The following is a 16,044-nucleotide window of genomic DNA, read 5'->3' on the forward strand; positions in this document are numbered from 1 at the left end:
GTAAAAAAAAAAAAAACTGAAAAAATGAGATTGGTTCCGTCTTCCCAGTTTCGTTCCATTTTACAAAAAAAAGAAAAACTTTTCGGATAAAAATCTGAAATTTTGAAACACCATTTTTTCGTTTAAAAACTGCGTTTGACACAGAAACTGAAATTTTCGTTTTTGACACGAAACGGCGTTTCTGGAACAGAAACGATACCAAACGGGCCCTACACAACTAGTACCTCTAAGGAAAACACATAAGTGGGAATACTAGTGCAAGTTCTACTTCTCCCTTGGTTAGAGCAGTAGAGGAATACTACAACAAACAAAAGACTTATATGTGCACCTGAGAAATCAAAGCGTTTGCTGCCAAACTCTTAGATATCTCCTCGGCAATCTCTGTGAGAGTTGACATCCACTTCTTGCCTTCCTTGACAATGCCATCTGGAAAAGTAATTCTACACACAAGTACCCAAAAGATAATTTTAGAACAGACTATAAAATGAAGACGACAAAAAATAAAATAAAGATCATTATTGCCATTATATAAAATGAAAAGGATCACCAGTGATGAAAAATAACTTATTACAACTCTTTATAAGATGACATTCTCCCCATAAGATGTGTTCTTTTCATAACTCACAAATAGAGAAGCAAATACACTATTTGTTAGCTTCACCAAAACTAAGCGGAAAGTAGTAAAACTAGATATACTTACAACTGTATAATTAAATTAAAAATTACATTGGATGCTCTTTGACCAATTGTTGGAGTACAAGTACACAAAAATCAGGACTAAGAGGGGTGTGTTTTGGTGTGCTGGCCAGCCAAGATAGAGTTTTGAAAACTTAATTACTAAACTGCATTCTCGAGTTTCAACATAACAATGCAAACACATGTACTTGAATAGATCAGAAAGGGATAACTGTATGATAGATCAGCAAGGGATAACTGTATTCACGTTCTCATCCTCAACGCTCTAGTATGTATGATAATCCTGATATACCAATCGAAATCATAGAAAAAGATAGACAATGCTTCAGACCATCCTAGTTCATGAGTTTCAACATAACAATGCAAACACATGTACTTGAATTTCAGTAAAATAATAGTGCCTCAGTGGCTGTGTAAGGTTTTTGCTGGTTTTCCACAGTTCCAATATATATATATATATATATATATATACACACAAATTCAAGAGAGAATACAAGTAACTAAAAACCTACGGCAATGAAGTGTCAGAGTTGATAAACATCAGCACCAATAAATCAGACAGGGATAACTGTACAAACCCAAAATAAATTAACATTCATAATTACCTTCAATTGTCTTCTAATTATAAAACTTAAAATACCAAACTAAAAAGCAGGAAGGGAAAGAAGGTTACCTCCAAGTAAACTCTGGATAGAGATTAAAATGGTTCTCACATCATAAGCTGATGACCATTTATCCTGTAATTTAGACAGATTTTGTTTTGGTTCAGATTAGAATCAATAAGTCTTAAATTTGAAACTGAGACAGAGTAATCAAAAGAGTGGTATATCTACCTGCAGGATGTCCAAGCAAATGTTACCAAAGACATCTACATTAGGGTGGAAGCAGCTTGTTTCAAATTTGACCTTGGGAGGTTTGAATGGGTAATCAGTTGGAAAAGATAGTGAGAGCTTGTCATCTGTTCCTTCAAAAACAGTATTCTTTGCTTCCACAGATTGTACCCTTCCAGCAGAATATGTTGTCTTCCTCAGGAAAAGCAGATACGCCAGCATCCCCACTCATCTGCACATAATAAATCAAAGATAAAATTGTTAACAGATCTGAAGGTAAACTACTGAAAATTTTTAATATGTAAAAACAATTGAATGGTTTCTTAGAATTAGGGCCATCAATTCTGACTGTAGCCTGTTCAAATGAATCAGAAACAGGAAAAGATACAAATGATAAGATAGAAAAGATGGAATTGAAAATAAAAATTTTAAATAAGTATCCAAAACGGAAGAACACTAAGTTCAACAGAGATCCCCGAACCCAAAACTCAAAGGCAATGACAAAATACAAAATTCCCACAGACAAGAGCTCAAATAAATCCAAACTGGAACTAAGAACTCTAAAGAAAAGCCTAAAAATATAGAGAAATTCAAAAGCTAGGGTTTCTTTTGTGGCGGAAGGTCCAGGGAAAGAACGTCAAAGAAAAACCCAACGTCAAGATCCGCAGGCAGAGAGAAAAAGAAGAAGAACCAGAAGGATCAAGAGAAACCAAGAAAAAAAAAAATTGGGACAGATGAAGAAAATCAAAAGGACCAATAACAAGAAACCAGAGAAATTAAACAATACAAACATTTTCAGAACGGATTGGGTGTCGACGCTCTTAGCGACAGGGGCAGGCTGCTTTGAGGTCGCCACGGTAGGTGTGGGCACTGGTGTGTTGCCTTGTTAACCCTGAGTCTCAGAGTAACTATTAACGGTAGCCATTCTTGAGAGAGAGAGAGAGAAACTGGCGCTACTTCTCTTCCAGATCTGAAAGTAAGGACTGAAAAGGGGCTACTTTTCTTCCAGCTCTGAAAATAAACGAATGAAAAGGAGGCTGCGCGGGATTTTATGTGAGTATAGGGCTTTTGCTCGCTGGAGAATGGGTTTGGCCGTTTGGGGAAAAACTTTTGGACTTCAGTGGGAATTATTTGGCGCGAAAAATGTTATTTTTTGAACAAATATTACGGACTTTTCTTCCCTTCATATACAATTTATCATATACTATGCAAGATAAGCGTCCGTCATATTTACATTACCTAATACTATAGAATTATTTTTCTGCCACATTTAGTTGACCATATACTACGGATTTTTAATGGGCATCATATATGCTTGACCAAATATTAAGGAAAAAATTAACCGTCGTATGTAGTAAAATGGGTGAGTTATTTTCTGAACAGATACTACGGACTTTTCTTCCCGTCATATACAATATATCATTTACTACGCAAGATAATTGTCTGTCATATTTATGTTACCTAATACTACGAATTTATTTTTCCATCATATTTACTTTACCAGATACTACAGATTTTTATTGAACGTCATATATGCTTGACCAAATATTACGATAAAAATTAACCGTCGTATATAGTAGACATTTACTACAATATTTTTATACCGTAGTATAATATCACCTAAAACTACAGTAAAATAAGCCCGTCATATTTTGTAGACTTTATATGATGGTATTTTTATACCATCATAAATGTTTTCAATTAATACAGTATATATTTTCCGTAGTAAAAAAACGATAGCAATTGGCTCATTTTCTTGTAGTGAAAGAAGAAGAAGAATTACCTTGGATGAATCATTGATGCAGGCCGCAAGCTATTCTCTAACAAACCTAATGCCTAGAAAAGAAGAAGAAGATGGGAGGAAATAAGGTGGACTAAAGAAGAAGTGAAGAGTCGCTCAGAGTCGCGCCCAACCTCCTCTAAGAGTCAAAACCTCAAAAGGAAATATGGAAAATCCCTCTAAGTCTTAGCGATAGTAGGGTTTTTTTTTTCATTTTTTGGTTTAACCTTTTAAGAGTAATTCAGTTCGGTTTCGATTTCAAACCGACGGTTTTAACATCATAAACCGAAATCGAACTGAACCAAATGGCAATATTGACATACCCAGGCTGAATATGAACCGAATTTATTTGGTTCGATTCGATCCGATTAATTGGGCTCGATTTCAGTTTCGGTATTCGGTTTTGATTTGAAATTGACACCCTTAATATTGAGCAATAGTAGAAAATGTGTCTCACTATACGGATCATAACTATCTATTATGACAAACATGAAAAATACATTAATCCGAATCGCCCGGAATACAAACAAGGAAATGATAATTGTGATCACATATAGCACCTTGCCTTGTAGGTCATTTCCCCGATCCTAAAATTAGTATACCTTGAAAATCTCAAAGGTAGTGAACTTTGATATTAATCAACACTTAGGAAAACCGTCATTTTCTTGAATTTATACTTTACTTTGGCATACCATCTATGGCTAACTGCCACTTCCATTAATTTAGGTTAAATACCACTATACATCACAAACTTTGGCAAATCGCCTGTGGTAAACCACTATTTCTCTAGATTTAGCTTAAATACCACCATAAATCATAAACTTTAGCTAAATAGCACTTTGACCACTAACTTTGGCTAAATACTACCTATTACAATGAATTTTTGCTAAATACCGTCAATTACCTTGACTTACTGTCAACTACTTTGGCTAAGCACTGCCAATAAACCTTAGTAGGCATCGCCTTTAAACTTTGACTTTTGCCGTCTTTAAACTTTGGCTATCGCCACCATGATATATTTGGTTAATGAAATCATAAAACTCCTACTAATCAAGCATATCAAAAACCTCAATAACACCAATATCAAAAAACAGCATGAAGACGATCAGATTGTGTTGATTAGATTCATCTCATGTCCAACTCTTTGAAGTTTTATCTCTTTCTTTTTTTTCCTCAGTAACTCATGTTAAAATCTTGAAACAGTTGATTGAAACAAGCTGATCAATATTCTTGAGAATACTCTGTTTTTTAAAATAGGAAGCATCACATGGCTCAAATACTTGAGCTCATCACTTGTGAGGGTCTCAAAATTCATGTATTAGAGCATATTGGTTCCTTCAGCAAATCGTAATCTTTTTCAGGAGGCATCACATGGCTCAATAGAGTCTTTATTTTGGTGCAGAATCATCAATTGCACCGCCATCAACAGTATGGTGTGTAACAAAATTCAGACTTGAGTCGCATAGCTCCCTATACAAACATTACATGCATTTTAGACTATATAACACACCAGTAACTGAAAATATAGGGATCAGACACTAATGGTAATGTATTCAATCACTTCATCTTGTATGTACATTCTCCCCTGCTCTGAATGGTATGTGTCTACCGAATTACTTACTTTCTGGTTGAGAATCCCTCGTGACTTGCTAACTTAAAGTGGGCATTATGACTGGTTTATCTATGTTTTCTAGAAAATAAGAACATGAGAAGTAGAAATTGAATCTTATGTTTTATGTGGATGGATTTTGGTAGCAGTAGAGCATATGCAATCTCACATAAATTAGTTTGGTCTTTGGAGCTACAGGGAATCAAATATTTTCTTCCCAAATTGTAGAATTTTTCCTATTGTCATTGGAAAAATATTCCAATGGTCACAGGCTCCATTTAAACGTGGCAACACTATTTATACAGCCTAAGATGGTATTAGGTCAGAAGCATAAGAAGTGTTAGAGGGAATAGGGGTTGTTAGATTAAGAAACTAATGAATCCAACCCAAAAATTATTAGGTGAAAAGACCCACTTGGTATATGAAGCCAATTAAGGTCCCATAGTTAGTTGATGTGGGATTATTCCCAACAGAAACTAAGTGAATTCTTGTTGATCTCTCCACACTAGTGGTGTCTCCCGTTGCGCAACCATTTTTGTGCTGTGCTCCCAAAACATAGAAGAAACAGCAGAGATCTTTTACATTAAGTATAGCTGCAAGCTCCAATTCATTGCTTTGTTTTGATTCACAGCCATGGTCTGCTCTGCAGGATTGTTGCGTTTTATGAGGTGGATTGACAGATGAATTCAGTATTTCTGCATTGATGATTCCTTTTGGGTCACGGAGTGCATCATTATCATTTTACTCTTTTTTGTTTAGATGACACACTTGTTTCTTAATTTTACAGAATTTCCTCTCGGGAGACTGTTATAGGCAAAGAATTTGAAAGAAAAATGACTAGTATAGACGCAATCAAGATATGAATTGAGGGAATAATATAGTGTTTAATGCTTGTGACCAATATTATATACTAATAATTCGATTTTTTTTTGGCTAACAACTGATATCTAGGCCTTTGGCCTAACTAGTCCTGCGAGTCCACACTGACCCCACAACCTTATAGACCGGGTCATACTGAGGTTGAATGAGAGACATTCAACTTTCTGAAAGTAGTGGTGAGTACTAAACACCCTTGAGTGAACGACCCTAAGGAGGTAAGAGGAGTCGAACTCAGAATCATACACTTCCTGAGATGAAGGTCCCTTGCCAACTTTCGCTACCCCTTGGGGTTTACAATTCGATTTTTTTTGCATTGGAAGATCAAATGGGAGAAAGGAATCAAAGAAGCAATAAAAGCACTTGAAGTACAAACCTCTGGAAGATAATACTCATCTTTTGGAACGCTGCTGCTGCAGATACACTAGCACTTGTCTTGCCAGCAGTCCAGCCATATTGGTGGAGAGGTCTTGCATATCAACTTAATTTACAAACTGCCCGATCTTGGACATGTAAGGGAGAGAAAGATTGGATGAGAGTACACGTATGAGAGGTTCTAGTGGTTGTGGATGTATTGTTGGGGGTATGATGTCTTGTATTCCTCACTTGCATAAGTGGGCAAATTCCGTAGGGTTGTTAAGAGGCTGTTTAGAGGCTATGTAGGTATTTCTGTAAATTTTCTTTATAGGGCTTGCTATACATGTGTAGTGACTAGTGAGGGTTATTTCTTTGTAAGCATTCTAAGAGAGGTGTGAGGACGAATGGCTATAACCCTAATCTTCAATGATAGTGGAATGAGATACCATCTCACCGTGGATATAGAGAATCTTGTCGAACCACGTAAATCTTTTGTTCATTGTGTGATTGTTTGTTCGTGATTTTATTCTTTCACAGTTGTTCTAGGGTTCCAGTTCTACGTGTATGGTATTAATAGTTATTTTACTTATTTGGAGTATCTTAAAGAACTTAACACCTTTTAATTGCCTCTTGTCTTATTCTCAAAATTTTTTTAAGATAAAGATATGAATTTTTAAAATTAATTTATGAGTGGCATTATTATGCCATGACCAAAATATAACGTTGTCTTGCATATTTTTCAAGCACATTACACAAGTGGCATGAAAAAGGACAAAAAAATTGAGGATTGAGTTTCCCTACACCCACAGTGAATGGGAATTTGTTCACCGCGAGGGATCTAGGGACTCAATGGGGGTGGTGAGAGGCGGGGCTTCTGAGCCTTTGATTTGTGTGGTGAATTCAACTCATAGCGAAGGGAAACTTTGTCCAAAAATTAAATTTACAAATTATTTCAATGTGAGGGGTGTCAATGATAAAATCCCGTATTTAAGTTGGGTTTATGAAGAGATACCATTTTTATTTCATTGAGAAAGTTTTCTACATCGATAGAGGAGGGTTCAACCACTAACCTAGGTTCTTAAAATATCCCCTAGGATGAAGGTGGAAATTTCCTCCATGTTGTGTGCAATCCCCTCTCCGACCCATTTGGTTAAGAGATTCTGCTTTGACCGTGGGTGTGGGAAAACTTGGTCCTTCACTTTATTCTTTTCGTAATATATTAACCAAGTGAGGAACAAAGCTATATTCATGTGGGTTTAGGGGTGTCAAAATGATGAGACTGAACTGAATCGAACCAAACTAAACTAGCCTGAAGCAAATTGAGCCACAACTAATTGGATCGGTTTCGGATTGAGGTATTGTGGAATCGGTTTAAAAACAGATGAAATCAAGCCAAAATTGGACATAAACCGATATCAACCGGAAAATCAGAAGGACAAAAAAACTGTTTTTCTCATAATTATTTATATATACATGATAAACCGAGCTCAAATCAAACCAATTGTGATTGAAACTACACTTATTGATTTGGTTTCGGATTCACCAATTCTCACACTGAAATCATACCAAACGAACACACCCTATGTGAGTTTATCAAGAAACAAGTAAACGTTCCAGTGTTCATTGAATGGGCTGATTGGGTGATTTTAATGGTGGCCAAGGTAACGAAAGCAACAAACCGGGTAAGATCATGACAGCCCAACAAAGAAAATCAAACAAGCATATAAAATATATGACCAATAAAGGATTTGAAGTCCTATACTACGGGTGGAAGGCGTATTCAATGCACAAGATTCCCACATGTGCAAGATCGGGTAAGAACCACAAACAACAAAGGAATCAAATAAGCATAGATGCGATCTGGATTATTTAGAAACAAAAACTAGCTAGTTTTCAGAAGTCCTACCCTACGATTCTTCATTAATCTTGAAACCTAAAAATTCAAAGAAGAAAACAAAATAATAAAAAAAGAAACGGATCAGTGAAGATGGAAGAAATGTTTTAATCGATACTCTATCGGTGGTATCTGAATCGGGTAGGGTAAATGGTCCTAAAAACCAAGGTATCGTTCTTCTGAAAGCTCAAATGGTCTGATATGGTTGATCAAGAGATACCTTTCTGTTATCATATATATAGCAAGCCGGATCTTATTTCATGTCCCACGCAATGGATCTTAGTATCGGTATTGTATACATAGCAGTATCATCTTCTTCTTTTTTTTGGCTGACAACGGGTATGGGCCTTTGGCCTGACTAGTCTCCGGGTCAATACTAACCTTACAACCGCATGGATTGAGTCATACCCGGATTGAATGAGAATCATTCAACTTTCACTGAAAGCAGTGAAGATCACTAAACACCCCGTGTGAGTGGCCCCCAGGACGTAAGAAGTGTTGAACTCAGAGCCACACGCTTCCTGAGGCAAAGGCCCCTTGCCAACTTGGTTACCTCTTTGGGGTTACATAGTATTATCATCAAAGCTCGATATTCCTACCAAAAAAATAAAATAAAAAAAAATCAAAGCTCGATATTGATATCAATAAGGATTGTGTGGATTAGAGGTGCAAGTTTGGCCTTGACGGCCCAAACCCGCCTTGATCCCGAACAAGTACCAACCCAAAAATTTTGGCCTTACAGGCCTGCCCGATCGTAAGGGTTGATGTTTTTGGCCTGCCCAACCCGGCCCTAATTTTTGTACCTGAGTTTAGATCTTGGTTTTGGCCCTACTAGGCCCTAGGTTTTGCCTCTGATGTTGACTTTTGATTTTTTGTTTTCTTAGGATGTTCTCCTCTTTGTTTAACATGACAATGGTTTTGAGATCTTCGGATTGTTTACCTTATTAGGACGATCTCTTTGTTTATCATGACAAATAATTAAAAAAAAAAAATTAGATCATTTGCTTTCTTAGGATGATCTCATCTTTGTTTACCATAATAGTTGGAGTTAATTATAGTGTTTGAATGTTTGCTTTAGGATGTTCTCCTCATGACAAGTAATTTGTGACTTTGTGTTTTTTTATTTTCTCTTCATTATGAATATTTTTTTTTTATATTTTAGTTATTTCATATTTTGTAGGGTCAGAGTCAGAGTACACTCGGCCCTTGATGACAAACAAGGTCAAAGTCAGGGTCAATCAAGGTCAGGGCTAGGGCCAATCAGGGTCACCTTGGCTCGACCCTGAAAAATCAGGGCCAATCAAGGTGGGTAAGGGTTAGGCTGAACCTTGAAGGGTTAGGCCTAGGTTGAAGTTTTGCAGCCCTGAGTCAAGGCCAGGCTGGGTTTGAGCCTAGTTAAGGGCACTCAGGGTTGGACTAGAGTTTTAAGAAGTCCGGCCCAACCCAACCCATTGCACCCCTAGGGTGGATTGGCCAAAAAGTGGATCAAGTCAGATAAATTAAATTATTGGTCACAAATTTTTTGCAATGATCAACAATGACTCTCAAAACTTTCTTTTTTACTTTTGTTTTTCTTGTGAAACTTCGACCAATCTGATTTCAATATCATCAAACTACCTTCCAAAATTAGGTGGTTTTGACTGAGGATTTTTAATTCTCCAAGTTCCTAAGATCTTGATGGAGATTGTTGGCTTACGATGTCTTATATTTCGTTACAGTTTAATCTAGAGAATAATGGTGCAAGCCCCCTAACAGAACGACAATCCCACAATCCCGCTTTGTCTGTTGATGCCTTATGTTAATGGCATGTTCATTGCTGCAAAGAATAAGCATGATATAGTTTCTTTGAAGTATTTGTTGAGTGCTAAATTTGAGATGAAGAATCTAGCTTGGTGCTACAAAGAAGACCCTTGGTATGCAAATCCTTAGAGATAGAAGTATTAGGTAAACTTTGGGTAACTCAGAAGAAATATATTGAAAATGTGTTGGAGCGTTTCAACATGAAAAAGGCTAATCTTGTTAGCACTCCATTAACTAGCCACTTCAAGTTATCTGAAAGGCTAGTTAGCTCTTTAACACATGAAAAGGTGGAGCACAGATGTCTCAAGTCCCCTATGCTAGCGTAGTTGGGAGTCTCATGTATGCTATGGTTATAGCATGTCTGGTTTGTCTCATGTAGTCAGTGTCATTAGTAGATACATGAGTAATCCAAGGACGGAACATTAAAATTCAATTATGTGGATCTTCAGATATCTGAGCAAGACTAAGGGTCCGTTTGATAACGTTTCTTCCGTTTCTGTTTCAAGAAACCCAAAAACATAAATTTTCGTTTCTAGAAACAGAAACGGAATTGAAGGTGTTTGATAAGTCACGTTTTTAGAAGTCGATAGTAACCAATGAAAGAATGGCCACAATTCGTTTCTAGAAACGACCCTAGGTCGTTTCTTGAACCATAAATAAGTAAAAAAATTTATTTCTATTTCTGAAAATAAGTGAAACGGAACAGTTTTATCAAACGCTTTTTACTCCGTTTTTGTTGTTTCTGGGAACAGAAACGCGTTTCTTGAAACGTTATCAAACGGACCCTAAAGATATAGGTATTATCTTTAGTGGTAAGGGAAGTTCCACAAAATTGACAGGTTATGTTGATTCTAACTATGCCGGTGATTTAGATAGGGTGTAGGTCTACTATAGGGTATGTATATGTCACACCCCGTTCACACAGAACCGGGCCAGTGACTGGGTTAACACCGGTTAACCCAAACCTGTCAGGATCATCTGATATAATATTCCACCACAGCATATACACAACTAAGAAAGAGCTCATCAGTTCAGCAGAAGACTTAGTTTACCTGTGAATATTCTCATAATACTTGATACCCAAATTGTAATACAATAGTTAAGTACATGTGGGCCCGAAGGCAAGATATTTACACAAAAAGAATACAATTTATATATCAAGTACTCAAAAGGAATCATCAAAAATCAGATAGTACAGCTCAGCTCGGTATCAAATGTAGAGCTCAGCTCGGTATCAAAGGGTAGAGCTCAGCTCGGTATCAAAGGTTAGAGCTCAGCTCGGTATCAAGGATAGAGATCAGCTCGGTATCAGAACTGCGGTCCCGCAGCACAGCCCTCACACGAGCAATCCGTGCCGTGCTCTAATTCCTTAGGGACCCACCAGTCCTCTTCAGGGAACTCAACTGTGGGACCTGACCCGTGCTCTTCAGATGGATGACCTACAAAATCATCTAAAAGAGGTACACACGTGGGATGAGCTCACTAGCTCAGTAAGTGAAAAGATGGACCACATAGCAGTCCACACAACAAATCACAACCATATGCACTATATGCTATGCAATACATTTTTAATCACATCCACCTAAGTAACATTACTAAGTCTTTGGTTTAGTGCTACTACAACCACAGTGCGCGTATACTTCGGGTACGAGCCTCGAATTCCATCCCGCGATACGCCCATAGGGCTGTCGGAGAAGGCCCACCGTGAGTACTCGGAAAAGTAAAACATACCGACCACCGGATCTCAACATAAAATAAATGACAGAAATTAAAGGTGCTGACTCCAGCAATTTAAAAGCAGTATGATTGGCCCTCTTGAATATACCACTGGGGTTGCCGACTGTCCTAATGACCAATCGGGCGTAATGTCTAATTGCTATAGTGACCCGACAACCGCGACCACTGCTTCCCCCCAAATGGTAACCCAACACCTTAACCCCTGTTGGGAAGGGTCGTAGCACGGGAAGATGATAATCCTAAACCGCATGCTCCTATATGATAATAGTACGATTGCATAGTACTACCGCGTCCCATACCATGGGCCACCAATGCACTCGTTTCCAAACCGACTACGGCATCTAATCTATTAATGCATCATGCACAATGATGTCAACATTCATCACATAAGCATATCATCACTTAGCATTTAGAAAATAAACACAACACCCATGGCATAACAATGTGAGGATGACTAATCTACATAGCATCTACATGATGACATGGCTAATTGAGATACAATTTAAATGAATGCCAAACAATGCCTTGAAACAAGGCCAAACGTCCTCTCCCCACTTACCTGTAGTGTACAAGGACTCACGCTCGGTATGAGTGAGATCCGGTGCGAGAAGCGTAAGATTTGGTGAACCTATCATGAGTGAGCGGGGTTAGCATTTCGCCACATTGGGATCAAAATTAACAAGATCCAATGATAAATTCATGTTTAGAATCCTAAAAGAAGGTCACACGTCCGTTTTTTGTCCAATCGAACGTAAGAATCACGTTCGGAGCCCCTCGGGTGGGTCAGACCCACCGGTCTAGACCGGCGGGTAGGTCGGCCCACCTGTCGGCCCGCCGGTCTGACCCACCGGTTGGGCCCGAGGGTCTTGCTAAGACCTACAGGCAGGGTGGCCCGTCGGTCAGCCAACCGGTTGGGCCCGTCGGTTGGGCCCAAGGGTCCTACCCTCTAAGGCGGGTGCCCACAAGAGAGCCAAATGGCCCACCGGTCTTGGCCCACTGGTCTTGGCGAGAAATTGTTGTTTCTTCCAAAACTTCCTCCCAACCTTTTGGGATTCAAATGGGGCTTTTCCAAACCCATTCTCCACTCATTCAAGGTCTCATAAGATGGTTCTAACCTAGATCTAGGTTAGATTCAAGGAATGGAAAGCCATCTTACCTTTTTTGCTCAAGAACACCTTCAAAACCCCAAAATCACTTCCAATCACCAATGCTCTTGCAACTGTGGAAACCCTTCTTCAAATCCTTCAAAATCAACACATAAATCATCTATTAAACCTTAGATTCATCATCTCAAGGGGGATTTACAAGACCTCAAGAAACCCTATCCCAAATCAAGGGTTTTACTTGGGTATGGTGAAAGTTTAAGGAACCTAGCCATTGCTCACCTCTAAACGTAGATCTAGTGTTGGAGATCACTCTTCCGGCGTCGGAATGGGAAGATCAAGCCTCGGCGCCGCTGAAATCCATCTCTTCTTCCTCTTCCTTCTCTTCTCCTCTTCTTTCCCTTCTTTTCTCTCTCTTCTTTACTCTTCCCACCAACGTACGAGTGTCATAAATGAGAAAGAAAAAGGAAAATCAATGCTATATATACTTCTTAAAATAACTAAGTATTCACATGGGTGGGTCACTCAGGTGGGTGGATGCACCCACCTGTGACCGCCCACCTGAGGGCCAAAACTTGGCCAACAAGTGGGATTTTGACAGAATTCGGCCCTCGGCACGAATCTCACTCTTGGCATAAGATGTAATATACGTATGCGCCTTAAGATACGGCTACATACCTGCCTTATCCGTACATGGCCTTATGATATGTGCAGGTACACGACTTTGGTACACCCGTCTCCTCTGGCACTGGCTCGGACTTGTCTGGCCAGCCGGTGTTTAAGGTCACCCTTGCCATCATGGTCCATAAGGAATCCGCCTTAACTCTCTCCGGTTCGGGTCCTGCATGGTTAAACTGGGTCAACCGTGTAATCATACCGGGTTTGAGAAGTAGGGTATTACAGTATATACATTAGCTGATGAACTTATATCATGGAGGTCGATACTTCAATTCACAGTTGCATTGTCTACTACAAAGGCACAGTACATGGTGGCAGTTGAGGCTGCTAAGAAAGGAATCTAGTTGGTTGGATTGGTTCGTGAATTGGAGTTGGAACAAGGAGGTACAATATTGCATTGTGACAACCAGAGAGCCATACATCTTGCAAAGAATCAGGTATTTCATACAAAGACAAAGTATATTGATGTGGGATTCATAAGATCAAAGAGCTCGTGTTAGAAGGCAGTAGTCACTTGATAAAAATTCATACATATCACAATCCTACAGCCAATCACCACAAAAAAGTTTGAGTTATGTTTGGACTTTGTTAATATTATTCATTGTTGAAGATGATGGACGTATCAAATAGGTGCGGGTTTGTACCTCTGATGAGGTACGGAGATGAAGACGTCTATAAGTTATCTTTATAGGAGGCTCAACAAAATTCAAGCCAAAGTGGAGATTGTTGATGTATGATGTCTTATATTCTATCGTAGTTTAATCCAGGGAATACTGGTGCAGGCCCCCAACAAAACGATGGTCCTATTTATCGGTAACCAGGCGTGGGGGTTGCAAGGGGCAAGAGGTCCCCTGCGTAGCGAGGGTGTAGGGGGTGCAGGCCCCCACTCCAATTTTTTATTTGAGGGCAGTTTTGTACTTTCCGATATTAAGGTTTTTCGCCATATATTTGTAGCGAGATTTACTATCTCTATAATAAATTTTGAGAGATATGATGACAAGCGTTGCAACCCTATTTCTCCATTGATAGTGAAGCAGAATATCATATCATTGAGGACGTAGGCAATCTCACCGAACCTCGTAAATCTATGTGTATTGTTTGTTCTTGTTTTTTTCCATTACCTCCTACATTGCTTTTAGGGTTGCATTTCTACATGAGCTACATTTTAGTTTAGGAAAGAGTTTAAGATTTAAGGTTTTGGGTGGATCGGCCGAAAAATAGATCAGGCAAACCAAATCGATCCATTGTGGCCCAATTCCACCTAATCATTGTATCGATATCAATCAAAACTGACAAGTGCACTGATACTGATATTTATAACTCTGGTTCCACAAATCCCAAAAGGATAACAACAAAAACTATAGGCAAAATCTTGTTGTAAGTAAAGTGGGTTCAATTGCAACAGGATTACCATATCTTTTTTGTTTTTATTTTTATTTTTTCTCTGAAAATAAATCTTATTATTTTAAAAAAATATGTAAGAAAAAAAAAATCCTGCCCCCTAAAAACTGGGGAGACTCAGGTTCCTCCTCCTAAAAATATATTAAATAAATTTAAAAAATAAAATAATAGATAATTGAAAGAAGGTTGCAACTTGATAGCTCACCTCACTTTGGTTATGGTAAGTTATTCCCAAAACTATATATTTAATCTAAACTTACACATTGCCTTGAGGAAATACCAGTAACTCAGTGTTTAGTTCGTAATCAAATATCTGAAAATTGGGCTCTCATGCTTGCATGTTCACTTGCCGAGGCAAATGCCATATATGTGGAAAGATTTGTTCATTATTATTAAACTTTTCCAGCCATACCCACAGCTGAATAGCCCAATTTTGGGGGTTCTGTTCAATATTACCTTTTACCATTCGATTATTGACTCATGGTTCTAACTTCCAACGTTATGTGAAGCTGGCTCTAGAAAATGTTTTCCTTTTTTATTGAAAATATTCTAGGAGAAAGTTTTCCATCATCATGGGCCGTGGTGGGGATGTGGGTGAAGGAAACATCTGTCCGTTGTTCTTCAAAAGATTCTACGCCAAAGTTTCCACCAGCCATGAGTTGTGGGGTGGAAAAACATCCATCCAAGGTCTTGGTTCAGCGACTTCTCTATGGATGAAAAAAAACTTGATTAATCATGTTACCTAATTCCTCCGAATTCTTCTTAAAAAGTGCTACCAGTCTACCGCATGAATCACGCAAGTGACCAGGGTATGACTAATAAAGATGATTTAGCATCTCGAATCTTCGAAAATTTCCAGAGACTTTCTTCTAGGTGATAATCACTTAGTCTGCTCCCTATAGCTCATTTGGACATTTATTTAGTTTATTTTATACATGGGATGGATAATCTATTATAGAAGCCCCCCTCTCCCCCTCCCTTTTCTTTTTATGTCATTTTTCATAAACTTACAAATGATGTTTTAAGAAATAAAAACTAAATGAATGCCTTCATAAACGGATGAATGAGTTCCATGGTCCAGCTTATCTTTTGGCTTGGGGTGTCAAAACGGTGGGTTTGACTTGGTTTTGATCGGGTTAAATTGGTTTCGGTTTAAAGAATGAAGAAGATCAAAACTAATCCATTAAGAAACTTTGGTTTTTGATTTATTTTGATTTTTTAATATTAAGTTAATATCGATTTTGATAGATTTTTTATTTTTTATTTTTTATTTGTTTATTTAT

At 38.2% G+C, this 16,044-nt stretch overlaps 1 long non-coding RNA gene and 2 other non-coding genes across 3 annotated transcripts in view; all 3 read right to left on the reverse strand.

Annotated features, from left to right (window-relative positions):
• Positions 1-2,617, reverse strand: part of LOC122057107 — a 6,077-nt gene extending 3,460 nt beyond the window's left edge. Inside the window, exons 1-4 of the long non-coding RNA XR_006133458.1 lie at positions 2,318-2,617; positions 1,530-1,758; positions 1,370-1,433; positions 329-440 (exon numbers count right to left, since the gene is read on the reverse strand). This is a non-coding gene — a long non-coding RNA (uncharacterized LOC122057107). The remainder of the gene's footprint in view (positions 1-328; positions 441-1,369; positions 1,434-1,529; positions 1,759-2,317) is intronic.
• On the reverse strand, positions 1,019-1,106 carry LOC122058494. Its single transcript, XR_006133792.1, has one exon. It is a non-coding gene; the product is annotated as a small nucleolar RNA snoR20a (small nucleolar RNA).
• On the reverse strand, positions 1,214-1,306 carry LOC122058489. Its single transcript, XR_006133788.1, has one exon. It is a non-coding gene; the product is annotated as a small nucleolar RNA R38 (small nucleolar RNA).
• Positions 2,618-16,044: the final 13,427 nt, after the last annotated feature.

Source organism: Macadamia integrifolia, chromosome 12 (genome assembly GCF_013358625.1).
Source record: "Macadamia integrifolia cultivar HAES 741 chromosome 12, SCU_Mint_v3, whole genome shotgun sequence".
Classification (NCBI taxonomy): Eukaryota; Viridiplantae; Streptophyta; class Magnoliopsida; order Proteales; family Proteaceae; genus Macadamia; species Macadamia integrifolia.